Genomic DNA, 16,926 nt, shown 5'->3' with positions numbered 1-16,926 from the left:
ACGGCACACAGCACCGCACACAGTCACGGCACACAGCACCGCACACACTCCACGCACACAGCACCGCACACACTCCACGCACACAGCACCGCACACACTCCACGCACACAGCACCGCACACACTCCACGCACACAGCACCGCACACACTCCACGCACACAGCACCGCACACACTCCACACTCACAGCACCGCACACACTCCACACTCACAGCACCGCACACACTCCACACTCACAGCACCGCACACACTCCACACTCACAGCACCGCACACACTCCACACTCACAGCACCGCACACACTCCACGCAAACAGCACCGCACACACACACGCAAACAGCACCGCACACACTCACGGCACACAGCACCGCACACACTCACGGCACACAGCACCGCACACACTCCACACTCACAGCACCGCACACACTCACGACACACAGCACCGCACACACTCACGACACACAGCACCGCACACACTCCACACTCACAGCACCGCACACACTCACGACACACAGCACCGCACACACTCACGACACACAGCACCGCACACACTCACGGCACACAGCACCGCACACACTCACGGCACACAGCACCGCACACACTCACGGCACACAGCACCGCACACACTCACGGCACACAGCACCGCACACACTCACGGCACACAGCACCGCACACACTCACGGCACACAGCACCGCACACACTCACGGCACACAGCACCGCACACACTCACGGCACACAGCACCGCACACACTCACGGCACACAGCACCGCACACACTCACGGCACACAGCACCGCACACACTCACGGCACACAGCACCGCACACACTCACGGCACACAGCACCGCACACACTCACGGCACACAGCACCGCACACACTCCACACTCACAGCACCGCACACACACACACTCACAGCACCGCACACACTCACGGCACACAGCACCGCACACACTCACGGCACACAGCACCGCACACACTCCACACTCACAGCACCGCACACACTCCACACTCACAGCACCGCACACACTCCACACTCACAGCACCGCACACACTCCACACTCACAGCACCGCACACACTCCACACTCACAGCACCGCACACACTCCACACTCACAGCACCGCACACACTCCACACTCACAGCACCGCACACACTCCACACTCACAGCACCGCACACACTCCACACTCACAGCACACACTCCACACTCACAGCACCGCACACACTCCACACTCACAGCACCGCACACACTCCACACTCACAGCACCGCACACACTCCACACTCACAGCACCGCACACACTCCACACTCACAGCACCGCACACACTCCACACTCACAACACTGCACACACGGCGCACGGGACAGGAGGAGGGGGTGAGCGCTGCTTACGCCCTCATACATACAGCATGTACACACATACAGTATATACAGACATGCTGCATACACAAAACAAATACGAATAAGTACAGCATAAACACACACAGCACATACACCAACACAGCATATTCATACACTCACAATGTACACACACCATATACACTCACAGCGCAACCGCACACACCATACACAAACAGCACTCACTCACACAGCATATTCATACACTCACAGTGCACACACACCGGCACACACCATACACTCACACAGCATATTCATACACTCACACAGCATATTCATACACTCACAGTGCACACACACCCGCACACACCATACACTCACACAGCATATTCATACACTCACACAGCATATTCATACACTCACACAGCATATTCATACACTCACAGTGCACACACACCCGCACACACCATACACTCACACAGCATATTCATACACTCACAGTGCACACACACCCCATAAACACACAACAGCACAGCACACACAGACACACCACAGCACACACAGACACACACGCACACACACACATCACACCCATAGAGGGACTTACAGTCGAGGGGAGCGGAGGAGCAGAGGAGTCGAGGAGCCGAGCAGCGGACGAGGGGGGAGGGTGTCAGGGAAGAGCGGCATTAGCGACAGCCCCGGCCCCCCCTTCTGATGGGCCGTCTCAATGGCGACCGCGGACGGTACGCCACTGCCCACACGTCTCCCCTGGGGCGGGTGCTCTCACTCCGGCCCGCCCCTAGTCATGTGTCCCGCTGAGCGGTCCAGCGCGCGCTGTGATCGCGCTACTGATATTTCTCTCCTTTGCGGCGCGCGCTGAACCGCTCAGCCTGCGCGCTACAGGGAATAATTGCCAAGCGTAACTTTACGCATGGCAATTATTTTGGGGGGTAATGGCGCCTCATCACGCGTCTATGACGCGTGGTGAGGCGTTAATGCGACCTCTGCGCCAACCAATGCAGAACATCCCTATACAGACGCCAACCAATGCAGAACATCCCTATACAGACGCCAACCGCTGCAGAACATCCCCATACAGACGCCAACCAATGCAGAACATCCTTATACAGACGCCAACCAATGCAGAACATCATTATACAGTCGCCAACCGCTGCAGAACATCCCCATACAGACGCCAACCAATGCAGAACATCCCTATACAGACGCCAACCAATGCAGAACATCCCTATACAGACGCCAACCAATGCAGAACATCCCTATACAGACGCCAACCAATGCAGAACATCCCTATACAGACGCCAACCAATGCAGAACATCCCTATACAGACGCCAACCAATGCAGAACATCCCTATACAGACGCCAACCAATGCAGAACATCCCTATACAGACGCCAACCAATGCAGAACATCCTTATACAGACGCCAACCAATGCAGAACATCCTTATACAGACGCCAACCGCTGCAGAACATCCCTATACAGACGCCAACCGCTGCAGAACATCATTATACAGACGCCAACCAATGCAGAACATCCCTATACAGACGCCAACCGCTACAGAACATCCCTATACAGACGCCAACCAATGCAGAACATCCTTATACAGACGCCAACCAATGCAGAACATCCTTATACCGACGCCAACCAATGCAGAACATCCTTATACAGATGCCAACCAATGCAGAACATCCTTATACAGACGCCAACCGCTGCAGAACATCCCTATACAGACGCCAACCAATGCAGAACATCCCTATACAGACGCCAACCGCTGCAGAACATCCCTATACAGACGCCAACCGCTGCAGAACATCCCTATACAGACGCCAACCGCTGCAGAACATCCCTATACAGACGCCAACCGCTGCAGAACATCCCTATACAGACGCCAACCAATGCAGAACATCATTATACAGACGCCAACCAATGCAGAACATCCTTATACAGACGCCAACCAATGCAGAACATCCCTATACAGACACCAACCAATGCAGAACATCCTTATACAGACGCCAACCAATGCAGAACATCCCTATACAGACGCCAACCGCTACAGAACATCCCCATACAGACGCCAACCAATGCAGAACATCCCTATACAGACGCCAACCAATGCAGAACATCCCTATACAGACGCCAACCAATGCAGAACATCCCTATACAGACGCCAACCGCTGCAGAACATCCCTATACAGACGCCAACCAATGCAGAACATCCCCATACAGACGCCAACCAATGCAGAACATCCTTATACAGACGCCAACCAATGCAGAACATCCTTATACAGACGCCAACCAATGCAGAACATCCCTATACAGACGCCAACCAATGCAGAACATCATTATACAGACGCCAACCACTGCAGAACATCCCTATACAGACGCCAACCAATGCAGAACATCCCTATACAGACGCCAACCAATGCAGAACATCCTTATACCGACGCCAACCAATGCAGAACATCCCTATACAGACGCCAACCAATGCAGAACATCCTTATACAGACGCCAACCAATGCAGAACATCCCTATACAGACGCCAACCAATGCAGAACATCATTATACAGACGCCAACCAATGCAGAACATCCCTATACAGACGCCAACCAATGCAGAACATCCCTATACAGACGCCAACCGCTGCAGAACATCCCCATACAGACGCCAACCACTGCAGAACATCCCCATACAGACGCCAACCAATGCAGAACATCCCTATACAGACGCCAACCGCTGCAGAACATCCCCATACAGACGCCAACCAATGCAGAACATCCCCATACAGACGCCAACCAATGCAGAACATCCCTATACAGACGCCAACCGCTGCAGAACATCCCCTACAGACGCCAACCAATGCAGAACATCCTTATACAGACGCCAACCAATGCAGAACATCCTTATACAGACGCCAACCAATGCAGAACATCCCTATACAGACGCCAACCGCTGCAGAACATCCCTATACAGACGCCAACCGCTGCAGAACATCCCTATACAGACGCCAACCGCTGCAGAACATCCCTATACAGACGCCAACCAATGCAGAACATCCCTATACAGACGCCAACCAATGCAGAACATCATTATACAGACGCCAACCGCTGCAGAACATCCCTATACAGACGCCAACCAATGCAGAACATCCCTATACAGACGCCAACCAATGCAGAACATCCTTATACAGACGCCAACCACTGCAGAACATCCCTATACAGACGCCAACCAATGCAGAACATCCCTATACAGACGCCAACCAATGCAGAACATCCTTATACCGACGCCAACCAATGCAGAACATCCCTATACAGACGCCAACCAATGCAGAACATCCTTATACAGACGCCAACCAATGCAGAACATCCTTATACAGACGCCAACCAATGCAGAACATCCCTATACAGACGCCAACCAATGCAGAACATCCTTATACAGACGCCAACCACTGCAGAACATCCCTATACAGACGCCAACCGCTGCAGAACATCCCTATACAGACGCCAACCAATGCAGAACATCCCTATACAGACGCCAACCACTGCAGAACATCATTATACCGACGCCAACCAATGCAGAACATCCCTATACAGACGCCAACCAATGCAGAACATCCTTATACAGACGCCAACCAATGCAGAACATCCTTATACAGACGCCAACCAATGCAGAACATCCCTATACAGACGGCAACCAATGCAGAACATCCTTATACAGACGCCAACCAATGCAGAACATCCTTATACAGACGCCAACCAATGCAGAACATCCCTATACAGACGCCAACCGCTGCAGAACATCCCTATACAGATGCCAACCAATGCAGAACATCCTTATACAGACGCCAACCAATGCAGAACATCCTTATACAGACGCCAACCAATGCAGAACATCCCTATACAGACGCCAACCGCTGCAGAACATCCCTATACAGACGCCAACCGCTGCAGAACATCCCTATACAGACGCCAACCGCTGCAGAACATCCCTATACAGACGCCAACCAATGCAGAACATCCCTATACAGATGCCAACCAATGCAGAACATCCTTATACAGACGCCAACCAATGCAGAACATCCCTATACAGACGCCAACCAATGCAGAACATCCCTATACAGACGCCAACCAATGCAGAACATCCCTATACAGACGCCAACCGCTGCAGAACATCCCTATACAGACGCCAACCAATGCAGAACATCCTTATACAGACGCCAACCAATGCAGAACATCCCTATACAGACGCCAACCGCTGCAGAACATCCCTATACAGACGCCAACCGCTGCAGAACATCCCTATACAGACGCCAACCGCTGCAGAACATCCCTATACAGACGCCAACCGCTGCAGAACATCCCTATACAGACGCCAACCGCTGCAGAACATCCCTATACAGACGCCAACCGCTGCAGAACATCCCTATACAGACGCCAACCGCTGCAGAACATCCCTATACAGACGGCAACCGCTACAGAACATCCCTATACAGACGCCAACCAATGCAGAACATCCCTATACAGACGCCAACCGCTGCAGAACATCCCTATACAGACGCCAACCGCTACAGAACATCCCTATACAGACGCCAACCAATGCAGAACATCCCTATACAGACGCCAACCAATGCAGAACATCATTATACAGTCGCCAACCGCTGCAGAACATCCCTATACAGACGCCAACCGCTGCAGAACATCTCTATACAGACGCCAACCAATGCAGAACATCCCTATACAGACGCCAACCAATGCAGAACATCATTATACAGTCGCCAACCGCTGCAGAACATCCCTATACAGACGCCAACCGCTGCAGAACATCCCTATACAGACGCCAACCAATGCAGAACATCATTATACAGACGCCAACCAATGCAGAACATCCCTATACAGACGCCAACCAATGCAGAACATCATTATACAGACGCCAACCGCTGCAGAACATCCCTATACAGACGCCAACCGCTGCAGAACATTACTATACAGACGCCAACCGCTGCAGAACATCCCCATACAGACGCCAACCGCTGCAGAACATCCCTATACAGACGCCAACCAATGCAGAACATCCTTATAAAGACGCCAACTGCTGCAGAACATCCTTATACAGACGCCAACCGCTGCAGAACATCCCCATACAGACGCCAACCAATGCAGAACATCCCTATACAGACGCCAACCAATGCAGAACATCATTATACAGACGCCAACCAATGCAGAACATCCTTATACAGACGCCAACCAATGCAGAACATCCTTATACAGACGCCAACCGCTGCAGAACATCCCTATACAGACGCCAACCAATGCAGAACATCATTATACAGACGCCAACCAATGCAGAACATCCCCATACAGACGCCAACCAATGCAGAACATCCTTATACAGACGCCAACCGCTGCAGAACATCCCCATACAGACGCCAACCAATGCAGAACATCCCTATACAGACGCCAACCAATGCAGAACATCCCTATACAGACGCCAACCAATGCAGAACATCCTTATACAGACGCCAACCAATGCAGAACATCCCTATACAGACGCCAACCGCTGCAGAACATCCCTATACAGACGCCAACCACTGCAGAACATCCCTATACAGACGCCAACCAATGCAGAACATCCCTATACAGACGCCAACCAATGCAGAACATCCTTATACAGACGCCAACCAATGCAGAACATCCTTATACAGACGCCAACCAATGCAGAACATCCTTATACAGACGCCAACCGCTGCAGAACATCCCCATACAGACGCCAACCGCTGCAGAACATCCCTATACAGACGCCAACCAATGCAGAACATCCTTATACAGACGCCAACCAATGCAGAACATCCTTATACAGACGCCAACCAATGCAGAACATCCTTATACAGACGCCAACCAATGCAGAACATCCTTATACAGATGCCAACCAATGCAGAACATCCTTATACAGACGCCAACCAATGCAGAACATCCTTATACAGATGCCAACCAATGCAGAACATCCTTATACAGACGCCAACCGCTGCAGAACATCCCTATACAGACGCCAACCGCTGCAGAACATCATTATACAGACGCCAACCAATGCAGAACATCCCCATACAGACGCCAACCAATGCAGAACATCCTTATACAGACGCCAACCAATGCAGAACATCCCTATACAGACGCCAACCAATGCAGAACATCCCTATACAGACGCCAACCAATGCAGAACATCCTTATACAGACGCCAACCAATGCAGAACATCATTATACAGACGCCAACCAATGCAGAACATCCCTATACAGACGCCAACCGCTGCAGAACATCCCTATACAGACGCCAACCAATGCAGAACATCCCTATACAGACGCCAACCAATGCAGAACATCCCCATACAGACGCCAACCGCAGCAGAACATCCCTATACAGACGCCAACCAATGCAGAACATCCCTATACAGACGCCAACCAATGCAGAACATCCCTATACAGACGCCAACCAATGCAGAACATCCCTATACAGACGCCAACCAATGCAGAACATCCCTATACAGACGCCAACCAATGCAGAACATCCCTATACAGACGCCAACCAATGCAGAACATCCTTATACAGACGCCAACCAATGCAGAACATCCTTATACAGACGCCAACCGCTGCAGAACATCCCTATACAGACGCCAACCAATGCAGAACATCCCCATACAGACGCCAACCAATGCAGAACATCCTTATACAGACGCCAACCAATGCAGAACATCCTTATACAGACGCCAACCAATGCAGAACATCCTTATACAGACGCCAACCAATGCAGAACATCCTTATACAGATGCCAACCAATGCAGAACATCCTTATACAGACGCCAACCAATGCAGAACATCCCTATACAGACGCCAACCGCTGCAGAACATCCCTATACAGACGCCAACCGCTGCAGAACATCCCTATACAGACGCCAACCAATGCAGAACATCCTTATACAGACGCCAACCAATGCAGATCATTATACAGACGCCAACCGCTGCAGAACATCCCCATACAGACGCCAACCACTGCAGAACATTACTATACAGACGCCAACCAATGTAGAACATCCCCATACAGACGCCAACCAATGCAGAACATCCCTATACAGACGCCAACCAATGCAGAACATCCCTATACAGACGCCAACCGCTGCAGAACATCCTTATACAGACGCCAACCAATGCAGAACATCCCTATACAGACGCCAACCAATGCAGAACATCCCTATACAGACGCCAACCAATGCAGAACATCCTTATACAGACGCCAACCAATGCAGAACATCCTTATACAGACGCCAACCAATGCAGAACATCCCTATACAGACGCCAACCAATGCAGAACATCCTTATACAGACGCCAACCAATGCAGAACATCCCTATACAGACGCCAACCAATGCAGAACATCCCTATACAGACGCCAACCAATGCAGAACATCCCTATACAGACGCCAACCGCTGCAGAACATCCCTATACAGACGCCAACCGCTGCAGAACATCCCTATACAGACGCCAACCAATGCAGAACATCCCTATACAGACGCCAACCAATGCAGAACATCCCTATACAGACGCCAACCAATGCAGAACATCATTATACAGACGCCAACCGCTGCAGAACATCCCTATACAGACGCCAACCAATGCAGAACATCATTATACAGACGCCAACCACTGCAGAACATCCCTATACAGACGCCAACCGCTGCAGAACATCCCTATACAGACGCCAACCAATGCAGAACATCCCTATACAGACGCCAACCAATGCAGAACATCATTATACAGACGCCAACCGCTGCAGAACATCCCTATACAGACGCCAACCAATGCAGAACATCCCTATACAGACGCCAACCAATGCAGAACATCCCTATACAGACGCCAACCAATGCAGAACATCCTTATACAGACGCCAACCAATGCAGAACATCCCTATACAGACGCCAACCGCTGCAGAACATCCCTATACAGACGCCAACCAATGCAGAACATCCCTATACAGACGCCAACCACTGCAGAACATCCCTATACAGACGCCAACCACTGCAGAACATCCCTATACAGACGCCAACCACTGCAGAACATCCTTATACAGACGCCAACCAATGCAGAACATCCTTATACCGACGCCAACCAATGCAGAACATCCCTATACAGACGCCAACCAATGCAGAACATCCCTATACAGACGCCAACCAATGCAGAACATCCCTATACAGACGCCAACCGCTGCAGAACATCCCTATACAGACGCCAACCGCTGCAGAACATCCCTATACAGACGCCAACCGCTGCAGAACATCCCTATACAGACGCCAACCGCTGCAGAACATCCCTATACAGACGCCAACCGCTGCAGAACATCCCTATACAGACGCCAACCGCTGCAGAACATCCCTATACAGACGCCAACCACTGCAGAACATCCCTATACAGACGCCAACCGCTACAGAACATCCCTATACAGACGCCAACCGCTACAGAACATCCCTATACAGACGCCAACCAATGCAGAACATCCCTATACAGACGCCAACCGCTGCAGAACATCCTTATACAGACGCCAACCAATGCAGAACATCCCTATACAAACGCCAACCAATGCAGAACATCCCTATACAGACGCCAACCAATGCAGAACATCCCTATACAGACGCCAACCGCTGCAGAACATCCTTATACAGACGCCAACCAATGCAGAACATCCCCATACAGACGCCAACCAATGCAGAACATCATTATACAGTCGCCAACCGCTGCAGAACATCCTTATACAGACGCCAACCAATGCAGAACATCCCTATACAGACGCCAACCAATGCAGAACATCATTATACAGACGCCAACCAATGCAGAACATCCCTATACAGACGCCAACCAATGCAGAACATCATTATACAGACGCCAACCAATGCAGAACATCCCCATACAGACGCCAACCAATGCAGAACATCCCCATACAGACGCCAACCGCTACAGAACATCCCTATACAGACGCCAACCGCTACAGAACATCCCTATACAGACGCCAACCAATGCAGAACATCCCTATACAGACGCCAACCAATGCAGAACATCCCTATACAGACGCCAACCAATGCAGAACATCCTTATACAGACGCCAACCGCTGCAGAACATCCCTATACAGACGCCAACCGCTGCAGAACATCCTTATACAGACGCCAACCAATGCAGAACATCCCTATACAGACGCCAACCAATGCAGAACATCCTTATACAGACGCCAACCAATGCAGAACATCCCTATACAGACGCCAACCAATGCAGAACATCCCTATACAGACGCCAACCAATGCAGAACATCCCTATACAGACGCCAACCAATGCAGAACATCCTTATACAGACGCCAACCAATGCAGAACATCCCTATACAGACGCCAACCAATGCAGAACATCCCTATACAGACGCCAACCAATGCAGAACATCCCTATACAGATGCCAACCAATGCAGAACATCCCTATACAGATGCCAACCAATGCAGAACATCCCTATACAGACGCCAACCAATGCAGAACATCCCTATACAGACGCCAACCAATGCAGAACATCCCTATACAGACGCCAACCGCTGCAGAACATCCTTATACAGACGCCAACCGCTGCAGAACATCCCTATACAGACGCCAACCGCTGCAGAACATCCCTATACAGACGCCAACCACTGCAGAACATCCTTATACAGACGCCAACCGCTGCAGAACATCCCTATACAGACGCCAACCGCTGCAGAACATCCCTATACAGACGCCAACCACTGCAGAACATCCCTATACAGATGCCAACCAATGCAGAACATCCCTATACAGATGCCAACCAATGCAGAACATCCTTATACAGACGCCAACCAATGCAGAACATCCCTATACAGACGCCAACCAATGCAGAACATCCCTATACAGACGCCAACCAATGCAGAACATCCCTATACAGACGCCAACCAATGCAGAACATCCTTATACAGACGCCAACCAATGCAGAACATCCTTATACAGACGCCAACCGCTGCAGAACATCCCTATACAGACGCCAACCGCTGCAGAACATCCCCATACAGACGCCAACCAATGCAGAACATCCCTATACAGACGCCAACCAATGCAGAACATCCTTATACAGACGCCAACCAATGCAGAACATCCTTATACAGACGCCAACCAATGCAGAACATCCTTATACAGACGCCAACCAATGCAGAACATCCCTATACAGACGCCAACCAATGCAGAACATCCTTATACAGACGCCAACCAATGCAGAACATCCTTATACAGACGCCAACCAATGCAGAACATCCTTATACAGACGCCAACCGCTGCAGAACATCCCTATACAGACGCCAACCAATGCAGAACATCCCTATACAGACGCCAACCGCTGCAGAACATCCCTATACAGACGCCAACCAATGCAGAACATCCTTATACAGACGGCAACCAATGCAGAACATCCTTATACAGACGCCAACCAATGCAGAACATCCTTATACAGACGCCAACCAATGCAGAATATCCTTATACCGACGCCAACCAATGCAGAACATCCTTATACAGACGCCAACCGCTGCAGAACATCCCTATACAGACGCCAACCAATGCAGAACATCCTTATACAGACGGCAACCAATGCAGAACATCCTTATACAGACGCCAACCAATGCAGAACATCCTTATACAGACGCCAACCAATGCAGAATATCCTTATACCGACGCCAACCAATGCAGAACATCCTTATACAGATGCCAACCAATGCAGAACATCCTTATACAGACGCCAACCGCTGCAGAACATCCCTATACAGACGCCAACCGCTGCAGAACATCCCTATACAGACGCCAACAGCTGCAGAACATCCCTATACAGACGCCAACCAATGCAGAACATCATTATACAGACGCCAACCAATGCAGAATATCCTTATACCGACGCCAACCAATGCAGAACATCCTTATACAGATGCCAACCAATGCAGAACATCCTTATACAGACGCCAACCGCTGCAGAACATCCCTATACAGACGCCAACCGCTGCAGAACATCCCTATACAGACGCCAACAGCTGCAGAACATCCTTATACAGACGCCAACCAATGCAGAACATCCCTATACAGACGCCAACCAATGCAGAACATCCCTATACAGACGCCAACCGCTGCAGAACATCCCTATACAGACGCCAACCAATGCAGAACATCCTTATACAGACGCCAACCAATGCAGAACATCCCTATACAGACGCCAACCAATGCAGAACATCCCTATACAGACGCCAACCAATGCAGAACATCCCTATACAGACGCCAACCAATGCAGAACATCCCTATACAGACGCCAACCAATGCAGAACATCATTATACAGACGCCAACCGCTGCAGAACATCCCTATACAGACGCCAACCGCTGCAGAACATCCCTATACAGACGCCAACCAATGCAGAACATCCCTATACAGACGCCAACCAATGCAGAACATCCCTATACAGACGCCAACCAATGCAGAACATCCCTATACAGACGCCAACCAATGCAGAACATCCTTATACAGACGCCAACCAATGCAGAACATCCCTATACAGACGCCAACCAATGCAGAACATCCCTATACAGACGCCAACCAATGCAGAACATCCCTATACAGACGCCAACCGCTGCAGAACATCCCTATACAGACGCCAACCAATGCAGAACATCCTTATACAGACGCCAACCAATGCAGAACATCCCTATACAGACGCCAACCAATGCAGAACATCCTTATACAGACGCCAACCAATGCAGAACATCCCTATACAGACACCAACCAATGCAGAACATCATTATACAGACGCCAACCAATGCAGAATATCCCTATACAGACGCCAACCAATGCAGAACATCCCCATACAGACGCCAACCAATGCAGAACATCCTTATACAGACGCCAACCAATGCAGAACATCCCTATACAGACGCCAACCAATGCAGAACATCCCTATACAGACGCCAACCAATGCAGAACATCCCTATACAGACGCCAACCAATGCAGAACATCCTTATACAGACGCCAACCAATGCAGAACATCCTTATACAGACGCCAACCAATGCAGAACATCCCTATACAGACGCCAACCAATGCAGAACATCCCTATACAGACGCCAACCACTGCAGAACATCCCTATACAGACGCCAACCAATGCAGAACATCCCTATACAGACGCCAACCACTGCAGAACATCCCTATACAGACGCCAACCAATGCAGAACATCCCTATACAGACGCCAACCAATGCAGAACATCCTTATACAGACGCCAACCAATGCAGAACATCCCTATACAGACGCCAACCGCTGCAGAACATCCCTATACAGACGCCAACCAATGCAGAACATCCCTATACAGACGCCAACCAATGCAGAACATCCCTATACAGACGCCAACCAATGCAGAACATCCCTATAGAGACGCCAACCACTGCAGAACATCCCTATACAGACGCCAACCAATGCAGAACATCCTTATACAGACGCCAACCAATGCAGAACATCCTTATACAGACGCCAACCAATGCAGAACATCATTATACAGACGCCAACCAATGCAGAACATCCCTATACAGACGCCAACCAATGCAGAACATCATTATACAGACGCCAACCAATGCAGAACATCCCTATACAGACGCCAACCGCTGCAGAACATCCTTATACAGACGCCAACCACTGCAGAACATCCTTATACAGACGCCAACCACTGCAGAACATCCTTATACAGACGCCAACCAATGCAGAACATCCCTATACAGACGCCAACCAATGCAGAACATCCTTATACCGACGCCAACCAATGCAGAACATCCCTATACAGACGCCAACCACTGCAGAACATCCTTATACAGACGCCAACCACTGCAGAACATCCTTATACAGACGCCAACCAATGCAGAACATCCTTATACAGACGCCAACCGCTACAGAACATCCCCATACAGACGCCAACCACTGCAGAACATCCCTATACAGACGCCAACCGCTGCAGAACATCCCTATACAGACGCCAACCAATGCAGAACATCCCTATACAGACGCCAACCAATGCAGAACATCCCCATACAGACGCCAACCGCTGCAGAACATCCCTATACAGACGCCAACCAATGCAGAACATCCCTATACAGATGCCAACCAATGCAGAACATCCCTATACAGATGCCAACCAATGCAGAACATCCTTATACAGACGCCAACCGCTGCAGAACATCCCTATACAGACGCCAACCGCTGCAGAACATCCCTATACAGACACCAACCGCTGCAGAACATCCCTATACAGACGCCAACCAATGCAGAACATCATTATACAGACGCCAACCAATGCAGAACATCCTTATACAGACGCCAACCAATGCAGAACATCCTTATACAGACGCCAACCAATGCAGAACATCCCTATACAGACGCCAACCAATGCAGAACATCCCTATACAGACGCCAACCAATGCAGAACATCCCTATACAGACGCCAACCAATGCAGAACATCCCTATACAGACGCCAACCAATGCAGAACATCCCTATACAGACGCCAACCGCTGCAGAACATCCCTATACAGACGCCAACCAATGCAGAACATCCTTATACAGACGCCAACCAATGCAGAACATCCCTATACAGACGCCAACCAATGCAGAACATCCCTATACAGACGCCAACCAATGCAGAACATCCCTATACAGACGCCAACCAATGCAGAACATCCCTATACAGACGCCAACCAATGCAGAACATCCTTATACAGACGCCAACCGCTGCAGAACATCCCTATACAGACGCCAACCGCTGCAGAACATCCCTATACAGACGCCAACCGCTGCAGAACATCCCTATACAGACGCCAACCAATGCAGAACATCCCTATACAGACGCCAACCAATGCAGAACATCCCTATACAGACGCCAACCAATGCAGAACATCCTTATACAGACGCCAACCGCTGCAGAACATCCCTATACAGACGCCAACCAATGCAGAACATCCTTATACAGACGCCAACCAATGCAGAACATCCCTATACAGACGCCAACCAATGCAGAACATCCTTATACAGACGCCAACCAATGCAGAACATCCCTATACAGACGCCAACCAATGCAGAACATCCCTATACAGACACCAACCAATGCAGAACATCATTATACAGACGCCAACCAATGCAGAATATCCCTATACAGACGCCAACCGCTGCAGAACATCCCCATACAGACGCCAACCAATGCAGAACATCCTTATACAGACGCCAACCAATGCAGAACATCCCTATACAGACGCCAACCAATGCAGAACATCCCTATACAGACGCCAACCAATGCAGAACATCCCTATACAGACGCCAACCAATGCAGAACATCCTTATACAGACGCCAACCAATGCAGAACATCCCTATACAGACGCCAACCACTGCAGAACATCCCTATACAGACGCCAACCAATGCAGAACATCCCTATACAGACGCCAACCAATGCAGAACATCCTTATACAGACGCCAACCAATGCAGAACATCCCTATACAGACGCCAACCGCTGCAGAACATCCCTATACAGACGCCAACCGCTGCAGAACATCCCTATACAGACGCCAACCGCTGCAGAACATCCCTATACAGACGCCAACCAATGCAGAACATCCCTATACAGACGCCAACCGCTGCAGAACATCCCTATACAGACGCCAACCAATGCAGAACATCATTATACAGACGCCAACCGCTGCAGAACATCCCTATACAGACGCCAACCAATGCAGAACATCCCTATAGAGACGCCAACCACTGCAGAACATCCCTATACAGACGCCAACCAATGCAGAACATCCTTATACAGACGCCAACCAATGCAGAGCATCCTTATACAGACGCCAACCAATGCAGAACATCATTATACAGACGCCAACCAATGCAGAACATCCCTATACAGACGCCAACCAATGCAGAACATCATTATACAGACGCCAACCAATGCAGAACATCCCTATACAGACGCCAACCAATGCAGAACATCCTTATACAGACGCCAACCGCTGCAGAACATCCTTATACAGACGCCAACCACTGCAGAACATCCTTATACAGACGCCAACCACTGCAGAACATCCCTATACAGACGCCAACCAATGCAGAACATCCTTATACAGACGCCAACCAATGCAGAACATCCTTATACCGACGCCAACCAATGCAGAACATCCCTATACAGACGCCAACCACTGCAGAACATCCTTATACAGACGCCAACCAATGCAGAACATCCTTATACCGACGCCAACCAATGCAGAACATCCCTATACAGACGCCAACCACTGCAGAACATCCTTATACAGACGCCAACCAATGCAGAACATCCTTATACAGACGCCAACCGCTACAGAACATCCCTATACAGACGCCAACCACTGCAGAACATCCCTATACAGACGCCAACCGCTGCAGAACATCCCTATACAGACGCCAACCAATGCAGAACATCCCTATACAGACGCCAACCGCTGCAGAACATCCCCATAC

This window comes from Engystomops pustulosus, chromosome 3 (assembly GCF_040894005.1).
Source record: "Engystomops pustulosus chromosome 3, aEngPut4.maternal, whole genome shotgun sequence".
NCBI lineage: Eukaryota > Metazoa > Chordata > Amphibia > Anura > Leptodactylidae > Engystomops > Engystomops pustulosus.
Note: the sequence above shows the minus strand (reverse complement) of the source record.